This window comes from Taudactylus pleione, unplaced genomic scaffold (genome assembly GCF_031769625.1).
Source record: "Taudactylus pleione unplaced genomic scaffold, aTauple2 ptg000147l, whole genome shotgun sequence".
Taxonomy (NCBI): Eukaryota; Metazoa; Chordata; class Amphibia; order Anura; family Myobatrachidae; genus Taudactylus; species Taudactylus pleione.
In genome coordinates this window covers 3,589,080-3,607,662 of record NW_028284549.1, presented here as the reverse complement: position 1 = coordinate 3,607,662, position 18,583 = coordinate 3,589,080, and the positions used below count along the sequence as shown (strand labels likewise).

The 18,583-nt window shown below is 46.2% G+C and overlaps 1 protein-coding gene across 4 annotated transcripts in view; it reads left to right on the top strand.

The window, feature by feature from the left end:
* Window positions 1-18,583, top strand: part of MAP2 (microtubule associated protein 2) — a 284,389-nt gene that overhangs the window by 145,821 nt on the left and 119,985 nt on the right. For all 4 annotated transcript variants that reach the window (XM_088474119.1, XM_088474118.1, XM_088474117.1 and 1 more), the window contains exon 4: window positions 7,591-7,667. The gene's annotated coding sequence lies outside the window, so the exon portion shown is untranslated. The remainder of the gene's footprint in view (window positions 1-7,590; window positions 7,668-18,583) is intronic.

Sequence of the window (18,583 nt, the reverse complement as noted above, 5' to 3'; positions counted from 1 at the left end):
GATTATCAGATCGTTCCCTTAGCAGCTCCAGAAAGGGGGTGTCCCAATCCCTGACATACTATTATACTATTATACTATACCAGGGGCGCAACTAGGGGGTTTGGCGCCTGCGGCAAGGGTATAAACGACGCCCCCCCATATCAGTGCCACAGGCCTAATTACACCACGAGCCTAGTGCCCGACAACTTGGTGGTCTAGGGAGGGATTAATGGTAGCCTACCTGTCCGGTCCTTAGCCGCATTCTTCTGCTGCCGAGCCGTCCTGGCCAGCTGCACCGCTGCCGGAGCTCTTCTGTCTTGAGCCCGGCGTCTACTAGCCTCTTCCAGGGCCGCCAGAGCTCCTCCCACGACATCTGCATACGCCGCCCGCCGTTACCGAACTGACTATTCTAGTGTTCACTCTAGGTCCGGCACCGAGCAGGGCGCCGGTCCTATAGAAAGTGCACTTCTGCCCGAAAAGGGGGCATGGCCAAGGAAAAGGGTGTGTACCTTTATGACATATCCCCTTTTCGTCACTCTTGGGGCGTGCCCTGCACTTACGGACATGCCGGGCAGCCCCCAAGTGCTGCGGTCACTGAGAATGGATGCCAGGCGCTGGGCTGCACCGCCGTTTACCCCACTCACGGGACATTGCGGCCAGCGGGAGGAGACAGAGCCCGTAGCCTTTCAGCAGGGTGCTGCGCCAGAGGGCAGGGTGCTTTTTGCCCTTTAGCGGGAATGCTACTATTCTGCCCAGTGGCATCTGACGTCAGATGCCATGGGCAGAACCAGCCATGACTCTGTTCGCCGCAATTGGCTCGCCGCTTTCTATTGGCTACCGGTTCGCAAGCCGTAATTGGCTCGCGGCCGGCGTCAAATTCATTTGGCCGCCGGTCCATGAGCTGCACCCATCTCGCAGCCTGCGCCAAATGTTACCAGCCGCTGGGAACAGTCTGGTGAGATGTATCCCCGGCGGGGACACATCCCACCGGACTACAGGACTTCCGGCGCTGGGATCAACACTTGATCCAAGCGCTGGACATTGCCCAGGCCCCCTCTACCGGGCCTGTCAGATGGCGCTCGGGGCAAGGTGCCCCTCATGCACCCCTCTGGTTATGCCACTGTACTATACTCATTTGAAGAACACTTTTTAAGATCACCCTACCAACAGGTTTCAAAGTCAGTTTATCCAGACTTTTACGGGACATTTTGTTGCATCATTAATAATTGTCCGTCATGTGGAGAGTACGTACAAACCCTGGAGCGCACCAGTTTATTTAGCATTATAAATGTATCATGTGAAATGAATACAAGGTCAATACTATGTAATTTACAATAGGGGAAATAAGAAGTTAGTGGCGATGTGGGCAACACTTATTATTTCAAGTTGGGGGGTACCATTCGTAGTGCATACATGTTTCACTACACGTGCTAGCATACAGGCTAATGTGTGGTTTTGCCTTTTACAAACCACACATAAAGCCACCTAAACGCATGAAGCTTGGTAAAACCACACTTTAGTATATCTTCCCCTTAGACACCAGCCGGATGCTTTCTATTGGTTGGCCTGATGCTCTTAAGAGGCAACAGCTGCAATAGTGACATCTGCTGGAAAAGAGATGGTACTGTACTCGATGGCAAGAAAAAAAATACTGAAGAGCAGCAATCCAATAAAAATATAATTCAAGTAATATTTTGGAAAAAAATTAAAACGTTATAGTATTATTTTGGGGCAAGGAATCAATGTTCTTTCACAAGCTTGGTCATTTTATAGAGTATTGGTGAATTCCTGGAGCCCAGTTATTTCCCACACATAAATAAGGTAGCATCAACAAGGCTACATTCTGCTAACTGCAATGAGCAAACCCCTGCAACCCGTCCCTTACAGCTAGGCGGATACGTGTTTGGCGAGACCATATTATTATAGACACTTTAGTGCACCAACAAGAGATGTCATTCGTATTAAATGACCATTGAAGTCATCTTGGCCTCAGATCTGTTAAACTTTCAAAATATATTTAGCTTATGCATAGTGAACATAGAATAGATTATTATATTTATTATTGGTGAGTATATCTGACACAGTTCCAGTATATGGTTTTGTGCTAATTGCATTATTTTAATTATGTATAAAAGTGATTTTGCCATATCTGTGATATTTCTCTATACAATAATTATATGTCAGGTGTGTCTTCATTTTATTCCTGTATCTGTATAATGAGACGAGGTTTGGGGACACCTGTATATTATACTGCCTGGAGTCTGGGACCAATGTTCTGCCACTTCAGGACACTAATATTGTTATTTCATGTATTTATGGTGGCTCTACATTAACACTATCATATTAATAAAAATCAATCTGTTTGATAATTTAGATATTGGTTAGCCATTTGTCAGTTTACTTCAGTGATGCAACTGGCAGACCCTGGGCACCTGTGTAAAATCGGAATTGGGTCCTTGATAACCTACCTGCCCCCTTTCCATTGTCCTGTGTGTATTAGCTTGTACTAAATGCTGGATAATAGAAGTTCTATTACACAGAAACCCAAATGCACAGTGATTAGGGGATAGTGTTGACCGTTGGGGCTTGGGAGGAGTGTGGTTTGTAAAGTTCATACCAGAATGTCGACGTGGACGTTATGGCAACATGTCGACATGCAAATGTCAAAATAACGGCCATGTCACAACAGTATGCCCATGTCAACAGTTTCACTGTAGACATTTTAACCATGTTAACATTCAGACCTTGTCGACATTCTATCGACATAATGACTACATGCCGTTTGGGCTTTTTATGAATGTTGCTGGCTTACACAGTCTTATGAAATGGAATGCAGTCGGATATAGGATTTATTCAGTGCGTAGTTACTAGTTACCATTAGAACTCATAGGGTGGTGTTCAATAGTATCGCAGGCCCTACGCGTCCGACAGGAACTATTAAATTTTTTCTCCTGTCGGGCACGATTAGCTGCTGGTGCACCATTTCAGCTCACAGCCCCAGGGGGGTGCGAGCTCAAATGGGCAAAAAGTGACCCGTTTGGACGCCCAAACGGCACTTTTCGCGATTGCGCCCAGCACTTTGGTAGGGGTTAGCCAATTTTACAACCCGACCACTATGGGCGCGATCAGCTCGAAAACCTGCAACAATTGAATAGCGCCCCGTGATCTCCCGTCACTTTAGAAAGGAAATCGGGCGCGCTATAACAATTGAGTACCGCCATAGCCATAGTCAGAACAGGAATATATTCATTAGCAGAGAAAATACGATCAACAGCTCTGAATATTCTGCATAAAATAATGTGGGTCCCAGTGGGATTCTGTTTACATAAGACACGATGTGTGTGAGGACATAATATAGATGTAATATATTCCTGCAGAAAATAATTATTGAGCTGAAAATGAGAATTTCTCTTATACTGTATATTGGTATTCTAGTTTAGATAGTTGGATGAACTTAAGGGGCCTATTTACTAAGCAGTGTTAGGAGACAGAGGGGCCCATTTATCAAAGTGCATTTGAGGTAAATTCCCCGAAAACACCTGTGTTCGGGGGTTTACCTCAAATACTTAGTATCCCCCGAATGTATGAAGGAGGGACCGCAGCAGGTATCTCTGATACCTGCTGCGATCCCTCCATTGCCGCCGGCTGCCGCCTCCCCCATAGGTTTCTATGGGGAAGGCGATGCTGCCAAATGTATCAATATCGGGAATGCGAAGCATTCCTGATATTGACCCCAACAGCTAACGCTATCTGAAGATAGCGTTAGCCGCTGTGTCTTATGGGCACTCACCGCATTTCAGCCGGCGGAGGGATCTTTGAGATCCCTCCGCCGGCAATGGGAGCCGCTCATGTGCATTCCTCAGGACTGCGCATGCGCAGTAGCCCGGAATGCGCTCCGGCCACATCGCAGGGACGGGCTCTTTTCGGAGCCCGTCTCCCTGCATGTGCCGGATCATACATTCGGCCGGTATGATCGCATTTTGCAATGCGATCAGGGGCGGTACTGCATTCCCTGATCGCATTGCAAAATGCGATCCTTAATAAATGGGCCCCAGAGTGAAAAGTGATAAGGTGCCAGCCAGGGCCGTAGCTAGGGTAGTGCGGCCGGTGCCATGGCACAGGGCACCACAGGTCAGGGGGCGCTGTTTGGGCCTGTCAAATTTCTGTTTATTATCATTCTTGCTTGTAGCTTCCTCTTATTTCATCCCCAGCATCTCCTGGCCTCTCCTATCTCTTCCCTGGCCCTTCCCCATGAAGCCATGGCCCTTTTTTGGGTGCATTATGTCCCTTTGAAAAATGAGGGGGGCGCCAATGCTCTTTCTGGCACAGGGCACCAAAAAGTTTAGTTACGGCTCTGGTGCCAGCCAATCAGCTCCCAACTGTCATTTTTCAAATACAGCCTGTGAGATGACAGTTGGGAGCTGATTGGCTGGCACCTTATCACTTTTCATTCTGTCTCCTAACACTGCTTAGTAAATAGACCCCTAAGACTAAGATATGATCACCAATGCCCGGCTTTGTCTCTTCACTAAAATTAATACATCCTAAACATTCACTGACTGTTAAAATCTCTTGTACAACAGTTCGGTTGTTGAGCAAGTAAATCATGATTCAGTGATGCCAGGCTATTGACTGGCGTGTATTCATTCTGATGCCAGGTGTCAACAAACATAGGTGAGACTGTGCCCACGGTTTATTTTATGTGAGACTTTTCCATCTCATAATTACCGTTTTCAAATTAAGGGCCGTATTCAATTAGCCGTGAAAAGTTCCGTCTGCCGAAAAGCGGAATGAATTCGCTTCATTCGCCTCTTTTGCCGGAATGTTTTCTCAATGCGCGTCCCTGCTTTTCGCTCCCTATTCAATCGTAAATCAGGCGAAAACGCGGATAGGCGAATGTTCTCTAAAGCGAAACTAGCGAAAAGGACCTATTTTTTGAGGGAAATCAGTCTGTACCCCATAAAAAGCTTCAGTGACACTGGAAATCAATATAGAATAGTACTAGTAGCCCTAATAAAGGTATTTAGTGGGTTTTTTTGGGGTGCAAAGGGATGTTACATGCATTTTTGCATATGTGTGGAAAAATGATATGAAGCAATGTTTTTTTTTCTGAAAAGTAAGTACCGAGGTTAAATTTGGGGCACCTGAAAATGGGTACTAGTATATTTTGATGTCTCTAAAATTAAGATTAAAAAAAAATACACCTGCTGCAGCCTCGTCTAATCCCAAAAACACCTGTCCCAACCATATAGCCCCCCAAAGTACCAACCCCCCTTTTTTTTCCCAAATTCCAACACTTTTTTCATTTTTGCCCCAAAAAGTCATGTCTTTGGAGACACTTTGAAAACAGGCGAAAAGTACAAATCGGGGAAAACTTTTCTCCAAACGTCACTTTTCGCAGCTAATTGAATAAGTTTGGAGGCACTTGTTGCTGTGCTCTCCGCTCTCTTGTCATGATGGAGTTGTGGTTGTCACTTCATCACAATATATAAACAAAACCGATATTTTACTTGTGAGGTAAACTTGCTAAATGGCATCTGCAGGGATTAACGTGCCCATCGGTGACATGCTTTTGAAGTTAAATCTGTATGGATACTGACAGAAATAGGCTAGCCATACCCTAAGGCAGGTGATACATGAAAATAAGTTATCTATGCAGTTTTATTTCAGTTTCTGTGCATAAACAGGAACCAGCATGAATAGGCCATACAGCAGTATAGAACATTGAGTCCGACCACCCACAATGTCTAACAGTGGCTACACACCATACAACGGTCCGACTCAGCGATGCAATGATGCGATGTAACTATACATTGCATGCGCCGTACACACTACACAATCTGGTGTACGATGGTGTGATGTGTCGTAAAATGCTGCATGTAACAGTAGTGCATCATTTATTGCATCGTCCCATCTGCTGTGCAGCACAGCAGATGGGACCATGCGGAGAACATCGGATCGGGTGTACAGACTATACGATGTGTACGATATATTATCCGATCTGTGTCGGAACGATATATTGTACAATACATCGTATAGTGTGTACCCAGCGAAGAGGTACATTGTTTATATTGTATTGCTTACACTCATACACACTTACACCTACATACACTCACCCAAACATAAACACCTACACACTCATCAACCCACACTCACACAGTGACTCACACCTCACACATACTCACTCACGCACACATGCATCCACCAACCACAGCACAGACACACATCCACTCTCACACACACACACAGTGACTCACACATACACACACTCAACCAAACATAAACACTCACACACCTATCAACCCCCACACACAGTGACTCACACACTCACTCACATGTACACACACACTTATACAAACACCTACACACATAAACTTACTTACATACACTCACACACACATGCACCCACCAGCCCACAACACACAGTTACTCACCCCCCTTAGTGACTCACTCATACACACACTTACTCACATACACACACATGCACCCACCAGCCCACAACACACAGTTACCCACCCCCCTCAGTGACTCACTCATGCACACACAGACACTCACACATACTCACCCACCAATCTACACACAGTTACTCACATACTTACTCACACACTTATGCACACACTCACGCATATTAACACAAACACCACACACACTCACAGTGACGCACCCACACATACATACATGCAGTTGCACTCGCCCAAACATAAACACCCACACACAGGGCCTCACACAAACACCCACACCATACTTGCCTACTTTTGAAAAAACATTTCAGGGTGATTGTGAAAGCAACACCTATGATTGCGGTGGTAAAGTGGGCGTGTACTGCTACATCTGAGAGGCGTGTCATAAAATTGATTTACATCCACATGTAAATGAGCCCCAAAGCAGTTAGTAAGATCTACCGATTGATGAAAACACACTGATACTTCTCAGAAAATACATGTAGCCATAAGGGGTCATTGTGCCTTATAACCAATGCAGGGAAATTATACTAATGATCCCATTTGAATGTATATAGCTCTGTTTTTTCTTTTATATAACAGCGTCATAATGGGGGTAAGGTGAAATGAGGGAGATTGGTATACTCTTCAGGGAGACAGGGAGATTGCTGCTATTTCAGGGAGTCTCCCTGACAATGAGGGAGAGTTGGCAAGTATGACCCACACACATACATGCAATCACACACACCCCACTCAAACCCACGCAAACTCAAACAAACGCACTCACACATGTGTAAGAAATTACACTGACTGCCTTGGGTAACAACAACAGCAATATAGGTGGCTATTTACTATTTAAAAGCCATTTCAATGATCCCACATGGCCTACACATAACGGAGGCAGCCATTTTGTTCTGTGAATCAGTATGAATGGGAATACAACTCTCACATCACTAGGAGCTACAGTGGCATTTCCTGACCAGTATTTCTAAAGTTGCATGGTACTAGTTTTCTTAGTGAATTGATTATCTGCAATCTGACAGCTGCTGGTTCAGGCCGCGGTGTGGCCACCTTCACCTTATGTAGGCAACAAGTGCTCTTTAGATGAAAGACTGCGAACTGCGCAACACAACTAATTCATTCATTTTATGCTTTGTTCTGGTGTTACTAGGTGACGTGCTTTTGATATCTGCAGTTCTACAGAGTTCGACTCTTCAACAGAAAGAAGGACACTGACTACTGCAAGGGGTAAGTCTGTATTAGTGACTCAGAACATTATATCACCAGAGGTATTGCAGTATTACCAGAGAATATTCTTACAATCCACCCACACAGGCTTCTATACGTGTAGTACTCTATTAGGAAGGGCATTATTGCTTGTAGTCCTGTAGTTTGCTTTTTATTTAGTTAAATCAGCATTTTCACACTTCAGCCTTTTGCTACTTTTAATTATGCCATAATGATGTTGTTGTGGAAATATTAGATAATGCAAAATGCTGAATGACCAAAATTACTCTACTTAGAAGCAGAGATAAATAGATGACCATAGAGCCATCCGGCAGAGCGTCCATTGTATGTATACTTAGTATGACTCGTAGTGATCATTCTAGCACCCTGCACCTGTCACAGCCCGTGCAGTTCCTCTTTCCTGCCTGGGGTGTCGCTCTCTGCTCTGCTGCTTCTAGCACACTCAGCTAATGCAACAAGCTGCTGACATACAGACCAGAGTGTGCTAGAAGCAACAGAGTAGAGAGCGACACCCCAGGCAGGAAAGAGGAACTGTGACAGGCGCAGGGTGCTAGAATGAGCACTAGACTTGTGCACAGTACGTTATAAAATAAACAAGCAAAGCAATTCTAGGTATACAGTATACTTTGAAAATGTGTGATTTTGTGTATTAGGTCTAATACCTTACTTTTCATTGTATTCACATGCTGTATGTCAGGTGGTATGTCGACATGGTCTGAACACCGACATTCATAATGTCAACATAGTGTTTTTACAGTGTTAGAGCTGTAACCCTAATCTACAGCCTAATCCTATCCCTAACTGCAGCCAAACCCTAACCGCTCCCTAACCCTAACCGCAGCCTAAACCTAACCCTAACTGCAGCCTAAGCCTAACCGCAGCCTAAACCTAACCCTAACTGCAGCCTAAACCTAACTGCAGCCTAAACCTAACCCTAAACGCAGCCTAAACCTAACCCTAACTGCAGTCAAAACCTAACTCTAACTGCAGCCTAACTCTTACTGCAGCCTAACTCTTACTGCAGCCTAAACCTAATCCTAACTGCTCCCTAACCTAACCACACCCTAACTGTAGCTTAACTCTAGCAGCAGCCTAAACATAACCCTAACTGCAGCCTAACTCTAACCGCATCTTAAATCTAACCCTAACTGCAGCCAAACCCTAACCGCTCCCTAACCCTAACCGCAGCCTAAACCTAACCCTAACTGCAGCCTAAGCCTAACCGCAGCCTAAACCTAACCCTAACTGCAGCCTAAACCTAACTGCAGCCTAAACCTAACCCTAAACGCAGCCTAAACCTAACCCTAACTGCAGTCAAAACCTAACTCTAACTGCAGCCTAACTCTTACTGCAGCCTAACTCTTACTGCAGCCTAAACCTAATCCTAACTGCTCCCTAACCTAACCACACCCTAACTGTAGCTTAACTCTAGCAGCAGCCTAAACATAACCCTAACTGCAGCCTAACTCTAACCGCATCTTAAATCTAACCCTAACTGCAGCCAAACCCTAAACGCGGCCTAAACCTAACCCTACCTGCAGCCCAACTCTAACCGCAGCCTAAACCTAACTGCAGCCTAACCCTAACCGCAGCCTAACCCTAACTGCACCCTAACCCTAACTGCAGTCTAAACCTAACCCTAACTGCAGTCTAAACCTAACCCTAACTGCAGCCTAACTATTACTGCAGCCTAAACCTAACCCTGACTGCTCCCTAACCACACCCTAACTGCAGCTTAACTCTAGCAGCAGCCTAAACCTAACCCTAACCGCAGCCTAAACCTAACCCTAACTGCAGCCTAAACCTAACTGTAGCCTAACCCTAACCCTGACTGCAGCCTAACCCTAACTGCAGCCTAAACCTAACCCTAACTGCAGTCTAAATCTAACTCTAACTGCAGCCTAACTCTTACTGCAGCCTAAACCTAATCCTAACTGCTCCCTAACCTAACCACACCCTAACTGTAGCTTAACTCTAGCAGCAGCCTAAACATAACCCTAACTGCAGCCTAACTCTAACCGCATCTTAAATCTAACCCTAACTGCAGCCAAACCCTAATCGCGGCCTAAACCTAACCCTACCTGCAGCCCAACTCTAACCGCAGCCTAAACCTAACTGCAGCCTAACCCTAACCGCAGACTAACCCTAACTGCACCCTAACCCTAACTGCAGTCTAAACCTAACCCTAACTGCAGTCTAAACCTAACCCTAACTGCAGCCTAACTATTACTGCAGCCTAAACCTAACCCTGACTGCTCCCTAACCACACCCTAACTGCAGCTTAACTCTAGCAGCAGCCTAAACCTAACCCTAACTGCAGCCTAAACCTAACTGCAGCCTAAACCTAACCCTAACTGCAGCCTAAACCTAACCATAACTGCAGCCTAAACCTAACTGCAGCCTAACCCTAACCCTGACTGCAGCCTAAACCTAACCATAACTGCAGCCTAAACCTAACCCTAACTGCTCCCTAACCTAACCACGCCCTAACTGCAGCTTAACTCTAGCAGCAGCCTAAACCTAACCCTAACTGCAGCCTAACTCTAACCGCATCTTAAATCTAACCCTAACTGCAGCCAAACCCTAATCGTAGCCTAAACCTAACCCTAACCGCAGCCTAAATCCCATCTGCAGCCCAACTCTAACCGCAGCCAAAACCTAACCCTAACTGCAGCTTAACTCTAGCAGCAGCCTAAACCTAACCCTAACTGCAGCCTAACTCTACCCTCATCTTAAATCTAACCCTAACTGCAGCCAAACGCTAATCGCAGCCTAAACCTAACCCTAACCGCAGCCTAAACCTAACCCTAACTGCAGCCCAACTCTAACCGCAGCCTAAACCTAACTGCAGCCTAACCCTAACTGCAGCCAAAACCTAACCCTAACTGCAGCCTAACTCTATCAGCAGCCTAAACCTAACCCTAACTGCAGCCTACCTCTAACTGCAGCCTAAACCTAACCCTAACTGCAGCCTAACCCTAACCGCAGCCTAACATTAACTGCAACCTAACTAACCACATCCTAAACCTTACCCTAACTGCAGCCTAATCTAAACCTTACCGTAATCACAGGCCAGTGGCGCCACAAGGATGGGTGCCACCCTGTGCACCAACTCACCAGCTACACCGGATTACCGGACGGTGTCACCAGGTGCGACCTGCATCCCCTAGTGACTTCGCTGCCATAGCCTAACCCTGACCGCAGCCTAAAGCTGGCCACACACTAGAACAACTTACATCCAACCAGCCAAATTGTTGATTGGTTGGAATGAAAATCTGGTAAGGAATGGGAGTAAATGATGATCAGAAATTTACTCCCAAATGCCAGAAAACAGATGAAAATGGTCGTCAGACAAGTTTGTTAAATGTTTGATTTAAACTATTTGTTTATACAACAGTTTTGGTCCATTTTTCAGCGTCTGGGAGCAAGTTGCTTATTGTATTCCTTACCAGATTTTCATTCCAACCAATCTACTAGTTGGCTGGTTGGACAGATAATCTTTAGATATGTGGCCATCTTAAACCTAACTGCAACTTAACCCTACACCTAACACTAAACTTAACAGTAAACATGTACTGTCGACATTCAAAATATTGACAATTCCTATAATTAAAAGAGATTTTGTTATTATACAAACACACAACTCCTTCAGTTTAATTCCGCACATGTAATTAACCATTAGCATACAATGGTATGATTTGGAGTTGGATGCAAGTGTTTTTTTGTGCTGCGTCAGTATATATCTTTACATTGGTTCACCCCATACATATGTGCAATATTTGGCATGCGTTAGGAGCTGCCTTATCTCAGCTCTGTGACCCCTTTGTATGGAAAGACCGTGTGACTCCAGTACAGTGCAGTGAAGAAGGACAACGGATACCTGTTAAGGGTATGCAGTCGGGAAGCCGGCAGACGTAATCCCGACAGGCGGCTTCCCGACTGCTTTAAATGACAGGCATCTAAATCTAGACGCCTGTCATGTTACCGACGCCGGGAGACCGCCGCCCTGTATCCCGATCTAAGTGATGCCGAGCTTCGCTGCCGACAGCCGCGCGGGGGGGAGGGTTAGGTTTAGGGTTTCCGGGGGGGATTTAGGGTTAGGCACCCCCCCTGGGAGGTTAGGGTTAGGCTAGGGGAAGGGAGGGTTAGGGTTAGGCAACTCCCCGGGGGGATTTAGGTTTAGGCGGCGGGGAAGGAGGGATTAGGGTTAGGCACTGGGGGGAAGGTTAGGGTTAGGCACCCCTAAGAAGGGTTAGGGTTAGGGGGGGAGGTTAGGTTAGTGAATACTTACTTTGGGACGATCGGGATTTTCAGCCATGTCGGCCAGCCGCTGTTGGGATTTGAATTCATACCGATTCCCTGTTAAGAATGTCCCATTGAGATGCGTCTTAATTTGGATTACACGTTTATGAAATAAGCCCTTTCTGCTGTTGCGAATGACAGCTGCCGTTTCTAGAGCTGATAAGGACTATTATTGCAGAGTTGCTCCAGATGCATCTATGTCTGACGTTAGGTGTAAGAATTGCACGTACCTCCGGCATGTGCAATAGAATACTTGTATGAAATGTGTCTTGCCTAAAACAGTTGGAAGTGCTGTATTGTTCTAGCACCGCACCATCATTCCTGCTACATCCTTGCTGACGTTTGCTGTATCCTCTTCCTCCTAACACATATTTCGTGACACATGAGTCCAGTTACACCTGGTGCTTGACAGGAGGTATTCTTCTAATAAAACTACTGAGGTCAGTCTTTCTGGACAGTGAGCCTAATTATATGCACAGTGGGCCTGATTCAGACCCGCTCACTATCTGCGTACGATCGCTGGATGCGTATGCAAATTTGTCAAAGTGATGCCACGGGAAGCGAACGCTCGCCAAGGCATAAGCACGCCCACCATGTCTTAGCGAGCGGCCACTTTGTCTGAGCGTACGCCCAATCGCACAGGCAGAGCCGCCCAACAGTACACTTCATCTCCAGGAAGTCCATTAAAACATTGGTACATCGAGCACCATCGGATGTGAACGCAGTGCTTGTGGTTGCTTTACCCTACCGCAAGCATTGCGAGGAAATCAGTGTAAGATAAAGGCAAGTGACGTGTACTATGACGCTGCCTGTTAATTATGCACGCCTCTAAAACGGTGTTGAAACACTCAGGCACGCCTGCGTTCGCATCTCCAACCCCCTGTTATTAGTGTCCTGCCCCTGTAACCACCCACAAACTGCCTTTCCTGTCACTCATTACCCTGGGCTGCCTTTGCTGGGTGAGCGAGAGGGTTGCGATCGCAGTGTGTAGTTCGCGCACGCGCAGAACGAAGCATGCGCGTATGCACAACTTCGGCCCTCTTGCGAACGCACAGCGTGAGCGAGCGGCTCTGAATCAGGCCCAGTGTTTGCCCACGGTAAATATCTTTATTAATAGCCCCTTTCGTTGTTATTCAATTGCAGCGATCACCGAGCAAAAGTCCTCACTGCAGAGGCCAAGAGAGCTGAAATACTGCAGTGCAGTTGCTGTTCTAAGCTCTAACTATTTAATTGCTGGCTAGTAATGCAGACAATCTCCTCTCGCCGAGTACTTTTTGTGGTTTGCATCTGTTGACTGCATATAGGACTCAACCATCTCTTCTAGATACTTAAAATCATTATCCAGGAGGGTATTGTGTGGTTTTTGGATCTTAAGTATTTTTTGAGTTATTATCGCTTATTATTTAGGCTACAACGGACATTAGAGATTAGTTTGAAAAGCTATAATTGTTTAAGGTTGTTTTTGGTCTGGAAGGTAAATCTCAATATACTTGTCCTGGTCAGAAAGATAAATATCTGTCAGTTAAATGGAGATTTTGCATTAATCTGAGGTATGCATTATGAGAAGAATTCCGGAAGTTTTTAATTAAAATCATGCTTCTACAACAGGTAAAAGACAGTGGGCCTGATTCAGACCCACTCGCGAGCGGCTGTCCGCTCGCAAGTGGGTCGATGTTCTGCACTGAGCATGCGCACGACGGAGGGAGGATTTTCCTTCGCTCGTAGTGTCTCTTCAAAGGGGGCGTGCTGTCGATGTTGACTGACAGCACGCCCCCCTTTGGTGGGCGTGCCGGGGGCGTGCCTCTCTGACGGGGCGTTCCCACGGGAACGCCTCCTGTGAGAAGCCGGCCCACTGACATCACTAGTGATGTTAGTGGGAGTGATTTTGGCTCTGATAGAGCCAAAATCACTCCAAGCCTTGTGGTTGAAAAACTCAACCACAGGCTTTTGTACGCAGTTTCGATGGTCATGACCATCGCGGCCATCAAACTGCACGCTCGTGTAGGCTGTGGGTGGTGACCCACAGCTATACGAGCGTCCAGGAGGACGCTCCATAGTTATGGAGGACGGCCCTCATTCAGAGCGTGCGCTCTGCTCAGAGCGTACGGCTCTGAATGAGGGCCAAAGTATGTCCCATACCAGTGTTAGAGTCGGCCACATGGCTGCAGGGGAAATCCCCAGTGGGCCTTATAACCTCCCCCTCCTCTAGGAGTCAGGTTTCTAGACTTTGCACTTACATTATATATTACTAGCGAGTGCGACCCGCCCTGGTTTCGCACGGGAGAAGTTTCATCTTGCCACAGCCCCCTGCATCTCATAACAACCTACGCCATGTCACCATAGTCCCCTGCATCTCACCACAACTCCCTGCTGCTCACTCCTGCTTCCTGCATCTCACCAGTGTCACCACAATCCCCACAGCTGCAGTTGGCTGGGACTCTGCCACTAGGATGTGCTGGGAAGGGCAGGAGGATCATGGATGAGAGATTTGTATTGCAGCTACCGTACGCATTATCAGCGGCATGTCCCCGGGGCTGGGGCATCTGTGCATATTTCGGCAGCCTCCATGCCCACCCCTCCCCAGCTGCCGAACATGACAATGAGCAATGTCCTCTTTGCACAATGTACCCTGTATTTCCTGGGTTTCCTGTTGAGCTTCCTCGTCATGATGCCCCAGTCCGAGAAAAATGCTGACTTCCATGGGAGGTGCCTCCTGTTCACAGAGGGCATGGGCTGAGCAGGAACATCACGATGGAGAGGGAGCACATCATGGTGAAGGAGTGGTGACTGGAGTCTGTCTGCAAGTCAGCGTAGGGATGGACATCGGAATCTGATGGTTAATAACCATCAGTGTTTTTTTGCCGATGGTAATGTTTTTACCGTTTAATGGTGGTGGTCCGATGTTTGCCACCATTGAATGAAAATCATTTTCATTGGAGGCTGTCTCTGTCTGCCTCAGATGACACCCTGCTTATTCCCTTACTCCCTCCCCTCTCTAGGCTGCTGCTTAGCAACAGGGCACATTGCTATCTCTGATTGGCTCTTACTGTCTCTCGCTGTTTCAGCACCATGGCCAGCTCCTATACAGCAGCTTGGTGCAAGATTTTTTTCTGTGACTTTGCTTCACTAAAATTGCTCTGCTCCCTTTTGTCACAGATGAATGGTTCATACACGTAAACCTTCCTTGACTAATGCTGTATAGATTAGTGAAAAGCCCATCAAAATCCGCTCAGTGATTCAAGAGATTAGCCCAAAGGAACAATCAGATCCCTAATACATGGTCCTTATGAGATATATGTGTATATATATATATATGGCTATTTGAGGGTCAGTTACCTGATGGAGCAGGACCAGTGATGAACATATGGGTGATTGGTTCACTTCTATAGAAACTACACCAAGATTCACGCTCCTGCCAATTAAAGTGGGCAGTCACAACACACCCTTTCCTTCCTTTTGTTGGCTGTGGGCTTTAGCATATAGAGCATTGTTCCTGCCACTGATTGGAAGCATATTGTAGCTCTGCATTCTTTCACTAACCTACAATTAAATCATCCCAGAGGTAAGAGCTTAGTTGATTTTTTTTTTACAATGCAATGTATTTCACCTGTACTAGGCTAAATGTAGTTATCATTGAGTTACAGACACTGGCCGATCAGTACCGGGGTCCACTATCAAATGTAGGGTACATATATATTCAGGATCACCATCATGTGCTTAATTATTATTATACACATATGTTACATTATACTGCATTCACTACAGTGCATCTGGTACATTATCATGCATGCACTATCAGTACCTACGATATACAGTATATTTATAAAGTGGCCCAGTCCATGAACTCTCTAATGTTTAGCTAAGCCTCTGTGTTGGATGGCCACACCTGCTCTGGTGGCTGGCCACACCAATAAAGCAATGGGCCCCTATCGCTGCATTTCCCTGGTGGGCTCTTTGTCAGTACCAGCAATCATGGATATCACTGACCTGCCGCCAGACCACTGATTGCTGGCCTTCCCAGTTAGATCCTTTAAGAGAACCCAGCTGGGCTCAGCTTCAAACTAGAGATGACATTACACCTCTATCAGGTGTTACCACTAACCTCCAGCACCAGTGACTCAAGCAGGGAATCACCCATCAGCCAGGCACTATAAGAACCTGCTCAGTGCACTCCTCCTGTGCCTGAGTATCAAGTTGTGTTCTACATAGTGCTCCCGCTCCAGAACTATACTGTACAGTATAGTTTTCTTCCAGTGTTGTTTAAACTCTGGTGTTTGGTTTCCTTGACAACAGAAAACCCATTCCCGAATTTCCATTTGCTGTGTTTCCAGGCAGAGTGCTCATACCAGCTCAGTGCTTTCACGGTGGGAACCAACTACACTGGACCCTCACTGAGTAAAGTCCATATCCTCTTGCTGGGATTCCTGGTGAAGTCCTGTGGGGGTCTTAGACTCCACGTCAGGGTATTTGGTTTGCGCCAATTCCACCTGTTTGCTTTTATTATCAGTGTGTGTGTACTCTTCATACGCTGTCTGTTTTAAGCTCCAGGGTTACTGCAATATACTGTGTATCTCATTGAACGTTACATGCTGATCCTACAGTGCCAATACATCCGTGTACGCTACACGTTGTCCCCACAGTGCCTACACATCCGTGGCCTCTCATTACATGCTACACGCTGTTTCCATGTGCTCTCATTTCACGCTATGCGCTGTTTCCACAGTGCCAGCACATAAGTGTATCTCGAAACACGCTGTTCCCACAGTGCCAGCACATACATGTATCTCGTTACACGCTGCACGCTGTCCAAGCAGTGCCAACACCTCGTATATCCTATTGCATGCTACATGGATATCAAACAATGTCAACACTTCCGTGTACCTTATTGCACGCTATGCCCCCCACAACCAGTGGCAACACATCTGTGTACCTTGTGGCATGCTACGTGCTGCTCAACCAGTGCCAGTGCATCCGTGGACCTTGTGGCACGCTACACACTGCTCAACCAGTGCCATTGCATCCGTCTACCTTGTGGCACGCTACCAAACTCCCACACTTCTATACTCAGCTGTAACTGCGGCATTTGTGCCTACAGTGTTAAACACCTCTGTGTTCTGTTGTTACCACCTCTCGGAGTATTGCAGCTATACCTCTTTCCTGTGTTCCCCCATAGAAGCAAAATCCCAAGGCTTCATGCCCTAGTCCGACACTGGGCCTGATTCAGAGCCGCTCGTAAGAGGCCGCTCATTCGTTCCGAACGATGTTCGCACAACTGCGCATGCATACGGATTGTAATACGCATGCGCGAACCAGTCAGTGCGGCCGAAAATCGTGTGCTTGCTAAATAGCGAATGCCTGCTATTTTGAGTGACAGAATGAGGCGTATGTGGGTGGTAACAGGGGAAGGTGCTTGAAAACGGGGAGTGGAGAGCCGAACGCAGGCGTGCCAAAAGGTCAAAACGGGCGTTTAATGGGTGTGCATAATTAACAAAGCAGCATCATTGCCCATGTCACTTGGTTGTTTTATAGTTAGAACTGCTCGCATGATTGTGGTAGGAAAAACCAACCACAAGAATAGCGAGCAGTTCATACGCCGTCCGATGTACTAGATTAATCTAATAAATAGCGGACATGACGTATGATGCAAGCGGCCAGGGGGCTTTTTTTCAAAATTACGTTTGCATGTTTCGTTCGCTCGTTCAGACATAGAGGCATGAACAGACCGCAAAGAGCGAACGGTTAATTTAAATAGCCAGCCCCTTTTTCTGGACGAGCGAGCGCAAATAGCGTCCGGCTCTGAATCAGGCCCACTGTTCCATGCGACAATCACCACAGAGTTAATGAAGTCACGTATCAGGGTCTAATATCTAACACTGCTATCTCCATTATTTATGTAGGGAAAAGTATGTGGTCAATAGAGTTCAAGGAGCAAAGAAAAGAAAAGAGATAATTAAAAGGGAGATAAGTAAACATAATGAATATAATTAGTCTTTCTGTTGTGCTGCTCTAGAAATAACACTGACCTCAGTATGTGGCTACATGGTAAATATGGCCAGGACCAATATATATTTAATATACTGTTTATTTGGTGAACTATCAGCTCTTCTGCTCACGGCTTTGTAGAATTGAGCATTGAACATTTGTAAATACACATTGATGTTATATCTGCCTATTATTCCCTAACAACTTGTAATTGTGCAGTAACTCATTGCAAGCAATCAGCAATTAGCTTTGTTTGACTGGGCAATGAAAGCAAATGTATGATTAGTTGCCAGCACAGCACATTTTTTAGTTGCCAAGGGCAACACCACATTTTAGTGCACCAGTTATATTAAATCTCCTTCATTATGTTAGTTATTATGTTGCCTGCAGGTCACCGGAGGTCAAATACAGTTTTGGATCCGTTGTGTCCTTTAATTTTCCAACGCTGCCGAGATATCTGGCAGAGTATAGAACTGTTGAGAAAGGGTGAAGTGAGAGCGTTGTTCCCTCTGAAATACAAAGAGCCTCACCAGGGTGCCACATTTTGCAGAGCAGTGGAGATGAATTTCAGTTTGCAGACCTAGATGAAGGCAGAAGGAGGGGGGGGGGTCTCTTTTGGGGATGTTCCTTTG